At 38.0% G+C, this 18,616-nt stretch overlaps 1 protein-coding gene across 3 annotated transcripts in view; it reads left to right on the forward strand.

Annotated features, from left to right (window-relative positions):
• The first annotated feature begins 4,551 nt into the window (after window positions 1-4,551).
• LOC148019496 (uncharacterized) overlaps window positions 4,552-18,616 on the forward strand; it is a 66,982-nt gene continuing 52,917 nt past the window's right edge. The window contains exon 1 of one of the 3 annotated variants that reach the window (XM_087700982.1): window positions 4,552-4,698. The gene's annotated coding sequence lies outside the window, so the exon portion shown is untranslated. Of the gene's footprint in view, window positions 4,805-18,616 lie in introns of all 3 variants that reach the window. The other 2 variants (XM_087700981.1, XM_087700980.1) reach the window with 2 other exon arrangements.

Raw genomic sequence — 18,616 nt, forward strand, 5'->3', positions numbered from 1 at the left:
GGTGAAAATTTATTATCTCAAGATGATAATTGATTAGCTTAAGCTAAAAAAGTGTGATCTCATGTAGAGATATAGCCATCTTTAACTAAAACTTAACCTTGAACTAAAAATTATCGTCGTGAACTAAAAGCTTTTGCAATTTCATTTGACATAACTTTCAACTTGATACTTGAAAGAAGGTCAAATTTTTCATCACAATCATATGAATGATATGGGTTAGCAATCTAATCTAGTATGAGTTGTAAAATCTCTTTCAAATCACAACGTCTTTTTCTGTAATGTGTAGTTTCTTACACAAATCTTGCTAAGTTGTACCTATTCTTAGTATAGCCTTGTCACACTTCCCTGCATCAAAAATTGGTTATTTGAGATACTATGTGAAAAGAAATTTGAGGAGTGGCCCTTACATTTTTCCAATTCTTTTCATTGCATATTTTTTCTAATTGCATGATGTATTGAAGATTGATCTAGTGCTTGAAGATGGAGGTAATAGATGGCAAGCTTTTTAGAATCCATCATCAATCTTTGCAAATAACACTCAAATATAATACACTTGGACCATAACAAGTACAATCACAATGTTCAATAATCATTAAGCATATCACAAGCACCAACCTCATTGAGCATGGGAGTTGTCTCCTTAGATCCAACTACTTCCAATTCCAGTTTCAAGGCACAACTTGCACCATCAATGAGGGTCATAAAAGGTTACCATCTATATTTGATCAAGCAAAGATTGTGCATCTTAGTATCTTTTGAGCCCTTCCTTTTTTTTAAATAAATCCATTCACTTCATAACATCCATTGGTCTCACCAAGGAGTTGGATTGAAGGAGTTCTTGATTACTTCATATATAGGTCTTCATCAAATGTGATTCAAGTTTGAGAGCTTGATCTCTTCAACAACAATAATTACATCAAGACACAAAGAAATATGGCAGTAGTTGATGAGATACCCCAAATTTTGTCTAGTAATGCCATCACTATCTTGGTCCACAACTCCATTTATATCAACTCAACATCTAAGTGTATTTACCTATTAGCAATCTATGTACTCCATAATCAATGTAAACAAGGCTATAACAAGATGTCACATTGTTGCAGAAATGGTGCTTTTTAAAAAAAGGTAACAAAAAAAAGCAAGTATACTTATATTTGTACATATGGGTTGTCAAGTTAGTACTACCTAGTGGTTGAGGTGGGAGGTTGATTGCCTCCTTCACTAACCTAATAGCCTCCTCCTCTAACCTACACATACTTAGGGCACATCAAGGGCAAGACATATTTAGGAATCCTAGTTTGTTGAATGTTAAATTTGACATCTTAAGTCAAATTGCACAATTCTTTCTTAACAAATTTCCCTTCTCTTTTCCAAACCTTGAACATCAAGGCAACAAGGGGCAATATACAAACGAAGCTTTTATTTCACCAACTACCCTTCTGAATAGTGGTTGCATTATAGTGAGGAGGAGGAGTCCTTAGATGAGAACAATAGCAAATTGACAAAGTAGTGGATGCCCATAGAAGGTTGAGAAGCTTCATCCCTCAACACAGAAAAACTCATTTGTGAGATTCTTGTAGGCCATCTCTATAAGAACATGGAAGATAAGCTAGAGGGACCTTCCACACAAATCTCACTTGACCCAAAAAGTTATGGGCCAATGTACTACGCTTTTAGCTAAACACCAGCTTAATGTTCCTCACTAGGAAACCCTCCAAGCCTCTAGGTGCTACATCTTAGTTTAATGCCATTATTAAATATGTTTAAGTAGTTGACCAGATTTATTATGGTGCTCATAAGTTTTTTGAGGTTGTATTCAACTCAAAGAAAGCCATGCAAAGGTGCTCTCGTAAGGAGTATATTTGCGGGGGCTTGAGTTAGTCTATGTCTTACCATCGTAGCTAATCAAGTTGGGGAGAGAACATAAGGAAATATACCCTATTTGGATTGAGAAACTAGAACTATCTGCCTATTTGTGGAGTCTCCTCCTTGATATTGTGAAAGGGCTTGATAAGCCACTCTATATCACTATGTTGGCTAGTCCTTCTTGCAATAGGATGTGTATGCTATGGGACACATATGCAGAGAAGCCTAAAGCTTTTGTGGTTGATATCCCTCAAGTGGGAGAGCTTAAATTGAAACTTACATGGAGTGGTGTGCAAGGACTTGCTATAACTATAGGCTATGGGGTCATTTTTTCAAGGAGCGCCTTGATGCAAAAGACAAAGAAGGAGATAAGGAAGATAGAGAAGCGGTCAATAATAAAAGGGCAAGCATGCCAACACTAGACAAAGATTGGAAGTGCTTGAGAGCACATGGAGCAACCCCCCCCCCCCCCCCCCCCAAAACCGCCGCGCCCCCAAAAGAAGAAGAAGAAGAATAATAATAATAATAAAGAAAGACAAAAAGGGGTAAGGCTTGAATCTCCCAAAAAGGCTGTTGAGGCCAAGCAAACACTTTTACAAGTATTAACAGAGTCCCTCTCATACACTTGGAGCTAGAGTATCATGGAATTGATGCAAAGATTTAGGTCCTTGTAGTAAATTAGAACCTTTAAGGAACACAAATTGCATGCCTTGAGTAGGAGCTTATTTTCACATGGTAAGAATCACATATGGCTATTTGATACCTTAAAGGCTTGCTAGAATCCCAAGAGAATCTATAGCTTGCTAGATGGCCACATTATCATGTTACAGGTAGATTGGGAAGGGGAGCTTCTAGATATGGTCAATATTTATAGGCAAAATGATGTTAGTCTTAAGGAAGCACTTGTGGGAGTTGTTGGAAGAATGTTTGATAAAGAATGGATGGATTGGTGGATATTTCAATATGGTGAAAATAGATCAAGATGCTTCAACCAAAGTAGCCAAATTTCAGGGGGGGAAGAGTTGTTAGCTTGGCAACACCATGGAGAAATTTTGGCTTATAGATATTAATGACTACCTTGATCCAAGTAGAGCACAACTTATATATAAGTCACTAAATTTTCCCAATTATCAGGCCTACTTAGATAGATGGTCTGGCACAAATGGAGGAGATTAGCTTCCCTCTATAGTTGATTGTGGTTGTCTAATGCTAGAACATGCCCTTGTGTTGCTTACACTTTAGGATTTTCAACTAGTTAGGTTCACCTTAGTTCATAAATGGCTTGTGATTAATGAGAGGTTCTTCAAATAGGCCTACTTCAACTACATGGTCGAGGGCACTATTAAAACCTTGGAAGATGAATGAAGAAGCAAGCACAAAGACCCTTGGGATAGCTTTCTAGTCACTCTAGAACACTTTAAGATACATGGCATTTTGCTTTGTAGAAAAGAAAAGGGGAAATCAAAGTGGGAAAAGAAGATGCTTCCAAAACTAGCAAAGAAAGCTAGAGGGAAGTTAGCGTATAGTAGAAAGCACAAGTAATCAAGCATACTACTCTTTGTTAGAGAGATTGAAAAGCTTAGTTTGTTTGTTGTACACAAAAAGGCTTATAAAATACTTGCACTGTATTTCACCTGATTTTATTAAGGGGCCAAAAAAGAAAAGTAGAGGAGAGGTATCATGATACTCCAAAAAGAAGATGGATCTCTCTTGATAAATCAAAAGGAACTTCTAAACTACGTAGGAGTTTTTGTTCTAAATTGTATTTTCAAATAAGATATTGTGATCCCCAAGCTTTAAAGAACGTGTTTCAAAACAAGAGAATGCAAACTGCAACTTTATCCATGGATTTTGATGCAGAGGAACTAGGCAAAGCCTTGAAGAATCTAGGGAAGAAGCAAATCTCTAGGCTTCGATGGCATTATGGTCGAAATGATTATTCACTTCTAGGCCAACATGTATTGGAATGAAGGGCAATTCTAGATTCTTGGACAAGAATCATCATCACATTAATTCCTAAGCAAGCTTTATGCACGTAGCTAAAACACTAGAGATCCATTTCATTAATTGGGGTACCCTATAAAATTTTCACTAAAGCATTATTCGATAGAATGGCTTCTATTCCCCATCCATGCCAATATGGCTTCATTAAAGGGAGATGTCTATTGTTAGTGATAAGGCAAAGAGATCTAATTAACTATGGCCTATTGCTTTGTAAAGTTGGGGCAAGAACTTAGCTCTCCATCCTTTTAGAGTCCTTACTTTACAAAAAATATAGGAAGCCAGAAATATGCCTTGATTTTAAGGCACTAGTAAGGTAGTAGAATGGGGGATAGTTAAGGGTAAAGCTTGGAATTACTCCTATGTAGCTTGTATAGCAGGCAAATTGGACAAAAAGGGGCTGATCAAGTTGCGCTCTCTCAGATTGGCCTATGCCTTAAATTGTGTGCTGAGACATTTTTTTGTTCATAATCGAACTATCTATTTGTGTCTAAAAAGAGTTAAGATACATGCCTATAAAAGTAAGATGTTAGGCAATATTGAGAGAGAGAGAGAGAAGAAATCAAGTGTACATAATCATTACTCTAGTCTCTTACGACATTTTTAAATGCTTCTTTTCTAAATAAAGATTGTAATTCGCTTCTCTCTATTAAAAAAAACCATTCACGGCCTGGAATAAGGATCAAATTCGTAAGGGTCTAAGGCCTTTCGTTACCTTTGACAGGTCAAAAATATGTGAATGTCACACGGTGAGTCGTGACACCCCTACCAAGCACCCACCCACCCAGCTTGAGAGAGAAGGAATACCTGCACACTCATACTACCACCAACGTACGTACATACCAGTTGTTAGATTTTCCAATTCTTGTAATTTATTTGGCGGACGGATTGTGCGTCAAGCAAGGTATCCTCCGAGCCCTCTACTTCCACATTATGAGTAAGACTAGATCCATCGGAAGTTCATTGTTAGTGGATGGCTGCCTGACTGTCTGAGATTGTATGCGGTGAAGTTTATCAACTATCTTTTAAGAAATGACAGACTCCTTCATGGCTACCAAGACCTGCCAAAGCTCCGATGCTCGTTGATGCTTATGGAATGTCCGAGCTTTGTAAACTGATCTTTCTGGCTTTTGTTTCTGTGGCAAAAGATGGTTGCCCTGACTGTATTGCTCATGCTCATATGAAAGAAAGCTCACTGACAAAGTCAGTAGTCGTCTCTTTTCACAGCTACTCAGTCTAGCAGAATTGCGCTCGATCGTCCACTGGATGGTCGTGGTACCGGTTCTTGAAGCACTTAAGTTTCATCGTTTTCGTCAATGCGTGCTTCGATGACATTTTCTTTGAAGTTTTATTCTATACGAAAACATAGATGGTGAACTATGAGCAATACATACATGCACATAATTCAAAATGTTTGCGTTCTTGTAATCTACGTCTTAGAAAGGTTGAGTTTCTAGTTGTAGCTGCGATAATGTCACGCACCCGGACATTGGGAGACCTCGTTGAATTCACAGTACATTTTAAGTGCCAAGTGCGAGCCGGGGACTGGCTCCAAAGCAATGGATTTGTATCAGTTTTGAGTCTTAGTTGCCATGTGTCAACAGAAGGAACATGAAATCATGGTATTCAACCCAAGTATGTATATAAGACCTCCAAGCTTGTTGAGAGGTAATGCCTTGGTGATGATAAGTGCTATATTGTCCCACATGGGGAACTTCTCCGATCTGAGTGTTGTCAACCCGATGTTCTCACAAAGAAGGTGGGAACAAATCCCAATGTGCTTGGTCCTGCCAGGGCAATGGCACTCTAATTGTCAGAGCAGATGGCAATGGGTTGACTTGGGGATGCCCTAACACCTAAAGAAGTTGACAAAGGTACAAAAGCTCCAAGGTTGCATCATAATGAGCCTGATATTTTGTCTACGTTGAAGATCTTGCAATGGTTGGCTGTTTTTGGTTGGACAACGAAAGAGTTCTGCGACGAGGATGAAGTCTGTTACTGTGATTGATTGGTGTATGTTACTGGGCCAATTTGATTTTAATAGCCTTGCAAGTAGTACCTCTATGGTTTTGAATGCCAAGAGATGTGGTACCTTTGAGATTGTGAAGCATGCATGCCAATCCACAAATGAGTCAAGTGAGAAGAGGTGGAGAATTGACTGGACTACCTACAAAAAGGACCCAACCAATTGCCAATATCTGGTTCATGGGAGTGGAAACATTGTACACATTATCTTGTCATATCTAGAAAGAATCTGTGTAGCATACTTCTGTTGGAAAAGGAGGACTCCATCCTCATTCTGTGTCGAAGCTGACCTAAGTCAATCATCTTAAATGTAGTATGAAGTTGATGTATCGCATCAACCATTGTGGTGGCATGATAGCTATGATAGTTGAATCATTGACACAGAGAATAATCATACAATGAAGAGAGTTAGGTGGAAGCAGATTGAGGACTGATTTGTTGGTGGTTATGCGGGTTGTAGAAGCAAAGGTCTTTGCATACTCAAGGCCATCATTCTGAACATATCCCTTGGCTACTAAGTGGGCCTTATGTTTGTCCAAGGTTCTATTTGACTGAAACTTGACCATACTGATGATTTGTCAATGTGGGGTTCTATCCACCAGGACCTAAGTGTGACTCAGAGCAAGCATCAAGTTCTGGACCTTGGCTTGTCTCCATCCATGCATGAAAGCATCTTTGAAACTGAAGAGGGAGATGTGGTCTCAGGTCAAAGGACATGTATTATTGATGTGCAACAATTTGATATAAATGATGAGGCATATTGTACTCTTTGGTAAATCAAAGGTGGTGGAGTCTTGTAGGGTTTTGCGTAGACCAAAGTGGAATGGTTATGCCTGATGAAGGACTATTGACAAGCATGCCATGAGATGGTGGAGTTGGTGAAATTGGAGGTACTAAGGGAGCATGTGTAACAAGCCGAACAAGTGAAGGATAAGGATGAAGTGTGGTGCTGGATAGATTGGTGTAGTGAGTGTTGAGCCACTAAAAGTAGGTTTTAACTGTACCAATAATTAAGTCTCTTTAAACTGGCCCTAAAAGCATAAAATGCTGAATTGGTTACATCAAAAGGCTTATTTTTGGCAGTAGGTCAAATGCACCCCCAATCCTCTATAAATAGGAGCCTTGTGAGTGCAGCCCCGTATTCTTGATCATTCCCTGATCAGTCATCAGCTGGCAGCCACTTTCTTGCTGCTGTCTACACCCTTACTGGCAGATACCTCAGTTGGCGGAGTGCTGCCATAGCTGTTTCAGCCTTCTATCAGCCAGGCGATGTGTCCAGACACCTCACCAGCTTGCATTTGCCGATCACAACCTGCTGTCATCATGTATGCAGTATCTAGCGGTTGCGGCCTTCTCCAAGAGCTTCGTTTTCAGCTGCTACAGGATGCCCAGCAGTCTGCATTTGATCTACAGCTTCTGTCCAACCTCTAGACGATCTTCTCCAGCTGTTGCCATCACTCTCTGGCCAGCATTTTGCAGCCAGGCTGTGTTTCTAAACTGCTGTCCACTGTGTTTGGCTGCCCAACAGGCTGCTGCTTTCTGTTATCAGCTTATTCCAGACAGAATCACAGATTTCTCACACTTCTTTGTGTTTACAGGAGCTGAGTACCTTAGAAGATTGCCTGTTGTGTTTCAGGATTTGTTTGAAGTACGACACTCTCAAAGTTGTCATCGATGTCTCTAACTTGGAACTCCTCTTCCAACTTACCTCATCCTTGGTCCACCCAAGTGTCACAAAGATGTGTTATTTTCATGCTTAGCTGTGGCATCATTAACTTGTGAACATGTGAGATGCTCAAGGGAAGTGTAAGTTAGTTAAGTAATGTTGATGGCTTAAGTACCCCAAGTGAGTAGTGGATGACATTGGTAAAAGTTGTATAAAGTTATGTTGGATAGGTAGTTGTGGGTGGTTGATGTTAGTTTGGGTCTAGGCCATTAATTGGGCCATTAAAATGTCTAGTGGTGAGTGTGACACTGGGGGACTAGCATTATTTAATAAATTTGATTAATAAATTAATACTAGTCCAAGGCCAATTAATGTGGGGGCTCTCTGGAACGTGTGCACTTGTATACCTGTATAGATAAGGTTCACCTATCCCTTCTCACTACCCTCTCACACTCCCTCTCTGGCATTGGAGAGTCATGAGGGATGACTACATCACCTACCTTAGAAAGCAAGAAAAGGAGCTACCAAGCCCTTCTCTTGATTTGAAGAAGTGAATCCCTTCCACGCCTTTGACTTCTCCTTGGCCGGAGGATCGGAGTCGGAGTCTAAGGAAGAGGATGACTCGGTGGAGGAGTCCGCATCCTTCTTCTTCGTCTCCTCCTTTCGTAAGGTTGCTAACTCCTTGTAGTCCTTATCCAAGTGTCTCTTCTCACCACAATGATATCATTGGGCCTTTGACTTCTTCTTCCTGTTGTCCCTATTTGAAGTTCCAAGAGCACACCAAAACCTCCATAATGAGACGAAAGCCTTCCCTATAGATGCAAAGATGTCTCGTGCTCAAGCAACATCAAGGACATATGTGTGAAGCTCACTGGTGTAGATGATGCTTGCATCCTCAAGGCATTTGCCACTCCATCAAACTCTAGGGGAAGCTTGTAGAGTATAGTTTCCACAAGATGTGCCTAGGGAAGGGCAGATTGCATGTGTTGAAGTTGGTTCTGTCCTTGTGTAACACAGAGCAAAAATGGCTAAATAGTGTTCTTACGCTTGAACTTCATCTATTGGAGTTGCCCATAAAGTGTCATTGCACGTATGGTGGAAGGTGCCTTGTACAACATTTGAAGCTTCGACCATACTTCTAGAGATGTCTTGTAAGAGGTAACCACTAGTAGAACTTCTTTAGCAATACAGTGAAGATGTGCATCATCCGTATCCCAAGTAAGCACAATGTCCTTATCAAAATCTTTTGGAATTGGAAAAGAATGCTGAGGATGTGGAATAGCTCCACAAACAATGTACCATACCTGCCTTTGCACGAACCGGGCTTTCATAACAACACTCCAAGTTAGATAGTTAGGGCCATGGAACTTAGTATCAGTAGAAGTGCATGGAGGAGCCATCTAGAGAGGATAGGAAGAGAAGATAAGAGGATAGAAGGTGGATAGAGAGAGATGACAACCAAACCAATAGGAAAGTCTGCACAAAATGAGAGTTCACACATAGTGAAAACCAAAACCTGATTAGAAGAAGAGGCTGGCTGCTGCAAGAAGGTGAAAATTCAGCCAAAAAATGCCAAAATCAGCATAAACAGCCTGTAGACACAGTTGCCCAGCCAGCAGTTAGGGTGAGGAAACCAAAACGTAGGCTGTTTTGAGCAATAAATGCAGCAAATTGATGATTACAGGGTGGAATGCTGATGCAGGCTGAAAATGCGAATTCTTGGGCAGTAAACGCAGGTTGTAGTAGACCGCAGACAGCCTAGAAGCAATTAGTAACAGGTTGCTTGACCAAAAGAGGGATTACAGACTTGCAATCAGCAGAAAAACATCAGGAGGAACATAGATCCCATAATCTAATACCATGTCACAGGTAAAACACAATAAAATGGCTAAAATATCTAACACTGTGCCTAGCCTAGTTTGGCATACATAGACTCACACATGAGTCGACATATTGACATATCTACTAACATTCTTGGGCACGGAAAAAGGAATAACTAATTAAATTTTTAAAATGAATCATTTAATTGTTGAATATTGAAGTGTAAAAATTAATTAACTAATGTTGGAAATTACAATCAAAAGGCTACCAAGTGGCAAAACAAGCTGGCAAGTGACAAGCACCATGTGTCAGCTCTTGGAGAGGTGGCTAGGTTGTTGGCTATAGCATTTATAGGGGTCTGAGTTGTTGGTGACCTGATGTGGGCAGCAAAAACAACAGGCGACTATTGGTACAAATCTTATGCAACAGGCAATAGCTGATTTAGGCATGTTTTGGGGACAAAATTCAACATTTCTCTCTCATAAGCTCTCTCTCATCTCTCATCAACCCCTCAATAGTTCTCAGTCAGTTCTAGCATTAGATGAAAAGCAATTGAAGAAATTGCTACTAAAACCCTAATTTACAGCAGAAAGGAAGGCTTCCATAGCCACCTTGAGATCCATGTCTAACTTCTAAAGAACCTCATACTTGGTGTAGCACTTGAAGACAAGAAATTTGCAATTGATCTGAGATGTAGCCCATTCTCAATTTATTGTGGTCTACATGCGAGAGATCAAAGGCCCAATTGTACATGGATTGTAGAGTACAATCAAGGGCCAAATTGATTTTATGAAATTCTAGTCATTCTTGACAGCAATTATATTGAAGATTGAAGGAGATGAGCCCATGTCGTAGTGTACTTCAAACTTCTAGTAATACAAGATAAAGAAATACCGCAAAGGGCCGCCAATTGTTGGAGCAAACTGGGTGTTGATTGCCCAAGATTAAGTGGTAAAGTTTGCACTTTCCGATTTATGTATTTATTGCTTATTGTAATCTGTAGTAAATCAAGTCATCTACCACCCTTTCCAAGAAGGAAGTCTAGTTTCATGGTTCCATTGCCTGGATACATCAATTCCCTTGATTAGGTAGTCGTGAGGCACTTGTGTGTAAGCTAGAAAATTTGCATTGTTGCTGAAATTTGTGATTAGATGAGTACATTACGGCAAGCGTGCCATCATATAGTTCTAGTTATGTCGATGTCGCACAATCTGAAGGTATACAAAAGCAATAAGGGAACAACAATGCCCTACTCTTGGAACAAGCACACAATAAGGGCAGGAAAGAGCGAGAGTGGGTTTAGAGCAAGAAGTAGGTCCTTCAAGGTCACAAAATACTGATGGACCAGCAAGGAGATAAAGAGTATGATGACCAATTTAAGGCTTGGTTGAGGACAATAGCTGATGTCTTTGCAAGATCCTTAGTTTGTATGCTTTTTGAACTCCTCGAAGAAGGATATAGAGGGTGAGAAGAATATGTTATTCTCTAGAGCTTCTGGACATCAAGAAGCTCCCAAAGAAGAGTCATTAAAGGCTTAAAATGCACCAAATGTTGGTGATGAACAAAAGCAACATGCCTTATGCTTTTGCGTTCTAGCTTTTCTCCTTGCTGTTCGTAGGAATGATTATGTTGCGGGCTTTTTGTGAATTTGATTGTTGATAATTACGATAGTATTGCTTTTCTGGATGCTTTGCATTAGTTGGATTGATTTGGATCATGATCAATCTGCCTATGATTACGAGCTTTATGTGATTGCGATTTGTAGCAAAGGATGGAGTGCTAGACATTGAGCTGATCGATTCGATGCAAGCTTTAAGGCTTGTAAGCATGGCTTTCGAGCGACGATTGCATGCATGATCCTCATGACAAGGACGAGATGATGACAATATCTTCGAATGGTTGATGTCGTCAACAATGATGGCGATGTGCTTGCAGGGCGGCAACTATTTTTTTCTTTTTAAAACGTTTTAAATTTAAAAAAAAAGATATTACATCTGCTCTCTCCTTGGAGAAATTGAGATGTCTTCATCTCGAGAGAAATTGGAGATTTTGTTTAGTTAGGGCTTTCTCGTCAATCCAGGTTGTATCCTCTATAGGATAATTCTTCCACTGGATGATGTACTCCCTTAAAGTTTTGCTTCTAAGGACTCTCTTCTTTACATAAAGGATTCTCTTAGATTGAAGCTCAAGGATTCCTTGGCTTGGCATTACAATTTGTTGATAATCTAATATATGATCGGGATTGAGTACATAATCCTTTAGTAGACTAACATGGAAAACATTGTGGATCTTTAAGTGCTTGGGAAGTTGTAACTTGTAGGCATTGGTCCCTAGGCACTTAAGGATCTTTTAAGGTCCATAATCTCTCGGGCTTAGCTTTTAAATTCACCCAATCATAGCGAGCTTCTCTTTGGATAGACATCGAGAAACATCATGTCTCCTTTGAAGATTTTCTCTAGTCTTTCAAGGTTAGTGTAGGCCTTTTGATGATCCTTGGTAGGTTGGATTCCTATCTTATGGGTTTAACTTACTTATCCATTTCCTATAGCATCTTCTTGAAGGCTTCTATCTTTAGTGTTGGATCAAAGAAGTTTAGTTGAGTAAGACAGTTGCGTACATACAAGGCCTAGAATGGAGTCATCTTAATACTTTTGTGGTAAGAGGCATTGTAAGAAATTCCACTAAAGGTACATATTGCATCCACTGCTTAGGTTCTCTGCAACAATATGCCCTCGGAATATCTTTTACAACCTGATTGACTTGCTCTGTTTGGTCATCAGTTTGTGGGTACTATGTTATACTAAAGCACTGCGTGCCAATAGGTTCAAATAAGCTCTTCTAGAACCGAGAAGTATGGAGAGAATCTTGATCATTGATGATTCTTTTTGGTAGTCCATAAAGTCCAAAGATTTCCTTGACAAACAACCTTGTAATGTTGGAAGCCTTGAAGTTTATCTTGACTCGAATAAGGTGAGCAACTTTTGTTAGCATTTTTACAATTACCATGATAGAGTTGTATCTTATTTGAATTGAAATGGACCCTACTATGAAATCTATGCTAATGAATTTCCACTGCATCTAAGTGCTATCAAGATATTGAAGTTTGCGTGGCATTTTAACATACACCGGTGTTACTCCTTGGCAGCTTAGGCATTCAGTGACATACTTAGTGCATCACCTCTTAATTTCTCCGAGTGATAGCTTTTTCTTACTGCATTGAGGATCATTGAAGTTTGCCTTGCATTTTTACATACTCCACTTTTACTTTAAGGCAGCTTAGGCATTCAGTGACATACTTAGTACATCACCTCTTAATTTCTCCTAGTGATAGCTCTTTCTTATAGCATTGAGGGTCTTAGCGGAGCTAGAATATCTTGAAAATTGAGAATCATGCACCTCACAGAGTATTTTTTTCTTCAAATCATGGTTAGGAGTGCATAATCTTTTTCAGAAGTACACAAGCTCTCTCAACCGAGAGATCTCGGTACTTAAAGTTGTGATTTAGGATCTTGATCCTTTTGTTGCACTTGCTTCCTTAACTATTGATACTTAGGGTCCTTTGTAGCTTCTTTCTCTGCCATTTGAATGATGGGCTACTCGACATTGATACTATAGCAATTAATGGTTTTGCTTCTGAGGGTTTTTCGGTAATGAGAATATTAAGGAACGCCTTGTGGCTTAAAGCATTTGCAACTACATTCTCTTTACCTGGCCTATGTTTTATTTCAAAGTTCTATTTTTGTTAGACTTCGATCCACCTTTGTTGCCTCATGTTTGGATGTTGCTAGATAAAGACACATTTGAGACTTTTGTGATCTGTTACTAAGGTAAATTTCTTGCTAAGTAAATAATGTCTTTATAGCTTGAGAGCATGGATTATGACTAATAATTCTAAGTCGTAAGGAGCATAGTTTTTCTCAAACCTTCAGCTTTCTTGAGAAATAGATGATCGGATGCCCCTCTTGCATGAGTACACAATCTAATGTGAGAGAGCTTGCATTTGTTTTTATGACCTCAAATTTTTGATTTAGGTCTAGAAGGTTCAAGATAGAAGCTATTACTAGGCTCTACTTGAGTTTCTTAGAACTAGATTGCTGAATTGGAGTCCACACTATGGTTTTACTATTTTTAAAGCTACTGGATTTTATGGATTTTATGTTATTATAGGGACATTTTTTTAATAACATGTAGTGTTCGTCAATATATGGGTTATTTTAGCCCCTCACATCACTTCGGTTTTGAAGTAGCTGCTTGGTATTGGCATTTCGTGGATATGATTAGACAAGAAAGCTCAAATGACTAAGACTTTTACACTTTGATAGTCACATTCACTAGAAGCATATATAATGAGTGATTTCAAAATACTCATGATTGAAGAAACAAACCATGAATTGATGAACCTGTATAATGAAGCTCTTTAAAAGCTAAATTTGGCAACTCCTAAAATTTAAAAGGTTATTATTTTTGAAAGTTGCTCAAATGGAAATTTTGTTTATGTAAAAGGCTTTGAATTTCGCAAGGAACAATTTTTTCTTCAACAACTATCTCAAATTCTTAACCATTTGAGAGATTTTTAGAGTAGAAGGTTTGGAAGCTTCTTTCTCTAGAAAATTGACATGTGGCATCTGAAAAATGACATTTGTCATTTTGAAAAGAAGTGTCCTACACTTGACATTCTAAACAAACACTTCTCATTTGTAGTCTCTACTTTTTACTTTTGAGTACCCAAGTCCACACCTATATATTGGAGATATCTCTCTTCATTTGGAATAAGCTCTCGTGCTGAAATTTCAACCACATGCTTTGTATTCTCCTATCTCTCTTTCATCCAAGAAGCATTTTCTACTTAGTGTGATCTAACCAAGCACAAAAGAATAAAATCAGCTTGCTATCCGAGTTTGCAAAAATTAGGGTTTCAAAACCCTAATTTTCAATATTGCAGCAAATCAACCTTTTATATATGGTTCTGGCATTTCGTGCCTATGATTTTGTTTCAATTAATTCTTGTAAAGAGGAAGGAGGGTTAGTTCTCCTCTCAATGTACTGTCGACTATTTTCTCTCTCTTTATCTATTTTCTGATTTTCATGGTGATAATTGATTGAGTTGGTTGAGTTTAAAGTATTGTCATTCTCAAGTTCTTACCCACACTTACATTGGTATCAAAGCAAGGACTTCTTCATTGCAAGAACTTTTCTAGGTGACAAGATCTTTGGGCCTAACTTTCTCACCATGTTAAGACACGAAGAGGAGAATTTTAATGAACAACCGAAAGGCTCCCAATACTTTGTATCTGCATGCTTCTCTAATTATGAGAAGACACAAAGATACAAGGAATTTGAAGCCAATCCAGAAATTCAAGCTTTGATAGAGAGAAGGGTCTAATAAGACCCAGTTTCTCATCGTTTTGCTTTCCAGTTCTCTCAGTTTAGAAAAAAGATGAATCTTGGCACATATGTGTGGACTACAAGGCCCTCAACAAAATTACAATTCGGAATAGATCTCTCATTCCAAGAATTGATGATATTTTAGATTGATTGGATGAATCCAAAGTATTCAGCCGGATTGACTTGAAGAGTAGCTACTATTAGATAAGGAATAGTGTTTCAAGAACTCCACATACACAAACTTAATATGAATGGCAAAAAGAGTGAATTTTTCCTAAAAGAGATTCACTACTTGGGCCATATTGTATCCAAAGATAGGATTCAAATGGATCCGGAAAAAGTCAAGGCTATCGTATAATGGCCAAAATTAACTAGTGTTCATGAAGTTTCAAGTTTCTTGAGATTATGCCCTTATTACAGGAGATTCATTAAATGATTTGCAATGGCTGCTGGACCATTGCATGATTTAACCAAGAAAGCAACAGTATTCCAATTGACCAAACTAGAGAAGGAAGCTTTTGAAGCTCTAAAGTTGTATATCAGCAAAGGGCCTGTTTTGATTTTTCCTAATTTGTCAAAACCTTTCTTTGTAGAATGTGATGCTTGAGGAGACTATATTGGTGCAACCTTAAACTAAGAAGGGCATGCAATTGCTTATACAAGCAAAAGGTTGCAAAATTTAAAAAAGAATACTACTACCTATAAAAAGAAGTTAATGGCCATCATTTAAGCTTTAAAAGATTGGAAACACTATCTTTTAGGTAGAGAATTTCTCATCAAGACGGACCATGACAGTTTGAGACATTTTCTCAACCAACCTAAGATTTCTACAAAGCATATTCAATGGGCCAATTATTTAGTTCAATTTAACTTTCAAATACTGCATATTCCTGGGAAGCAAAACAAGGTAGCTCATGTCTTATAAAAAAAACCTCAAAGTCATGCAATGTCCACGATTCATCATACAAATTTCACTAGTATGAGAGACATGTATGCTTCTAATGAAGATTTTAAAATCATCTGAGAGAGTTTACAACACGCAAAAGGGTAAACTCTTAGGTTATCAAAGATGGATTTCTTTTGATGGAGGATAAGTTGTGTTACTAAAGATTTAAGACCTAAAGTAATGGAAGAATATCATGCGGCTTCTTACATGGCTTATCATGGTATTTTGGCCACAACCAAGGCATTTGAAATGTATTTCTTTTGGCCAAGTCTTTGACGAGACATTGAATAATTTATTAAAGAATGTCTTGTGTGCCAAAAGATTAGGTTTGATCGCCAAAAGCCTACATGGCTTTCACAACCAATATCAATTCCGAGCCAACCTTGGGAAGCATTGCTATGGATTTTATTTTTGGCTTGCCAAATTTAAAAAAACGGTAATAATGGCACATTGACTATTATTAACAAGTTTAGTAAACGGGTTCATTTCATTCCAGTCAATAAGGCTGTCAAGTCTCAACATGTATCATGGGTTACCACAATCTATCGTAGGTGATAAAGATCCACAAACCGTTGGTCTCTTTTAGTAAGCTCTTTTTGAAAATTTAGGTACAAAGCTTACATTTTCTTCTTCTAATCATCTTAAACAAATGGTCAAAGTGAGATAGTCAATCTCACAATATTGGATATGTTGAAGCGCTATTGCTATGAAGCTAACTAATAATGGAAAAAGTATTTGTCTTTGGTAGAATATATATGCCTATAACAACACAATTCATACTTCTATAGGTAAAGCACCATTTGAGATCATATATAGAAAACCATTCTAATTACCTATTCTTAAAGTTAAGGAGAAGATATTTCATGCCGATGAGTTTGTGCGTGATATGGATACAGTTTTTATCAAAGTTAGATGGATTATCCAAAGATCTCAAAAAAAACAAAAAAAAGCAGCAAATAAGCATCGAAGGTAATTGATTATACAAGAAGGAGATTCAGTGTGGCTGAAATTTGACAAAGCTAATCTAAAAAGCTCTAACAAGCCCTTATCCTAAGTCACTAAGCTCGCAGCAAGAAATTATGGGCCATTTAAATCGTTGAAAAGATTAATGATATTTGTTATAACTTTCAGAGCATCGGAGAATTCACAATGCTTTTCATATCCATCATCTAAAGGCTTACGAAGAGTCTCCACCATTGGAATCTCCAATAGAGAATGCACTTGAAGTAGATGAAGAGGAGGAGATACTTTAACCAGAGCATATAGTCTTTCATATGATCAGAAAACAAGAAATATTTTTTGAAAATTCATTTTGAAATTTAAATATTACTCTCATTTAGATTCTAAATCGATACCAAAAGAGCATTTTAAAGACTATCCAGAAATACTTACAACTTATGAAAAAGTTATAGGATCAAAAATACTTCAAGTAACATCTTGAAAATAAGACGGATTTCAAGAGGGAGGGATGTAACAAACCTTTTGTATATCAATTGTTACCAAGACATATTGGCTCAATGATTCCAAATTAATTTAATACTCATGTACTTCGAAAGGTGATTTGTATTATTTAAGTATTTCAAAATATGATTAAGTGTTCATCTTTCTATTTAAGGATGGCTAATGGCCAGGATGCCCTATAATTATACTTGTGTCATCATTGACGAGATGCCAAGAGAAATTAAAAGTTTAGTTGGGCGGTCAAATTGATCAGAAAGCTCAGATGACTAAGACTTTTACACTCAAATAGTCACATTGACTAAAAGCCTGTATAATGAGTGGTTTCAAAAACTGAAACTAGATACTCTTGATCGAATAAACAAACCATGAATCGATGAACCTATATAATGAAGCTCTCCAAAAGCTAAATTTGGTGACTCCTAAAATTTAAGAGATTACTATTTTTGAAAGTTGCTCAAATGGAAATTTTGTTTACGTCAAAGACTCCAGAATTTCACAAGGAACAATTTTATCTTCAGCAACTATCTCAAATTCTTAACCATTTGAGAGATTTTTAAAGTAGAAGGTTTAGAAGCTTCTTTCTCTAGAAAATCGACATGTAGTATCCAAAAGAGGACATGTTTCATTTTGAAAAGAAGTGTCCCTACATTTGCTATTTTTAGCAAACACTTGTCATTTGTAGTCTCTACTTTTCACTTTTGAGCACCAAGCCCACACCTATATATTTAAGATCTCTCTCTTTATTTGGAATAAGCTCTCATGCTAAAATTTCAGCCATATGCTTTATATTCTCCTATCTATCTCTCATTCAATAAGCATTTTCTACTTAGTTTAATCTAACCAAGCACTGAAGAAGAAAGTCAGCTTCTTACCCAAGTTTGTAAAAATCAGGGTTTCGAAACCCTAATTTTTGGAATTGCAACAAATTAGCCTTTTGTATATGATTCAGACACTTGGTACCCGTGGTTTTGTTTGAATTAATTCTTGTAAAGGGGGAGGGGCCAGTTTCCCTCTCAACGTGGTATCAACTCTTTTTTTTTTTGTAAAAGGTAATTATATTAATTACGAAAAAAATACAAGATTACTTGATTACAAGATACATGACGACAATCCAAGCCATCATGTGAAGAGGTTCTAAGAACTACAAGTTACAATTTCATGGCAAGGATGCGGAGGAAATTGCCATATGCCAGGGACGGAAGTCCTCCGTAGAGAGCAAATCAGAACGATGGAGAAGAGCTAACTGCCAATACAAGAGGCCTTTAAGCCTCACAATATGCCGCTGAACATTAGAGGCGGAGTCAAACAGAAAAGCATTCTGAATAGTCTAGTTATGCCAACAGTCCCAGTATCGAAGAAAGTGATACATGAGCTTCATATGTGGCTGTGCGGGAGTAGGGTATTTGGGCTGGCCAAAAACCCAATCAAAGGGGCGCAGGGTGATA

This window comes from Lygodium microphyllum, chromosome 19, assembly GCF_053477565.2.
Source record: "Lygodium microphyllum isolate KBCC chromosome 19, Lygodium_microphyllum_v1.1.10, whole genome shotgun sequence".
NCBI lineage: Eukaryota > Viridiplantae > Streptophyta > Polypodiopsida > Schizaeales > Lygodiaceae > Lygodium > Lygodium microphyllum.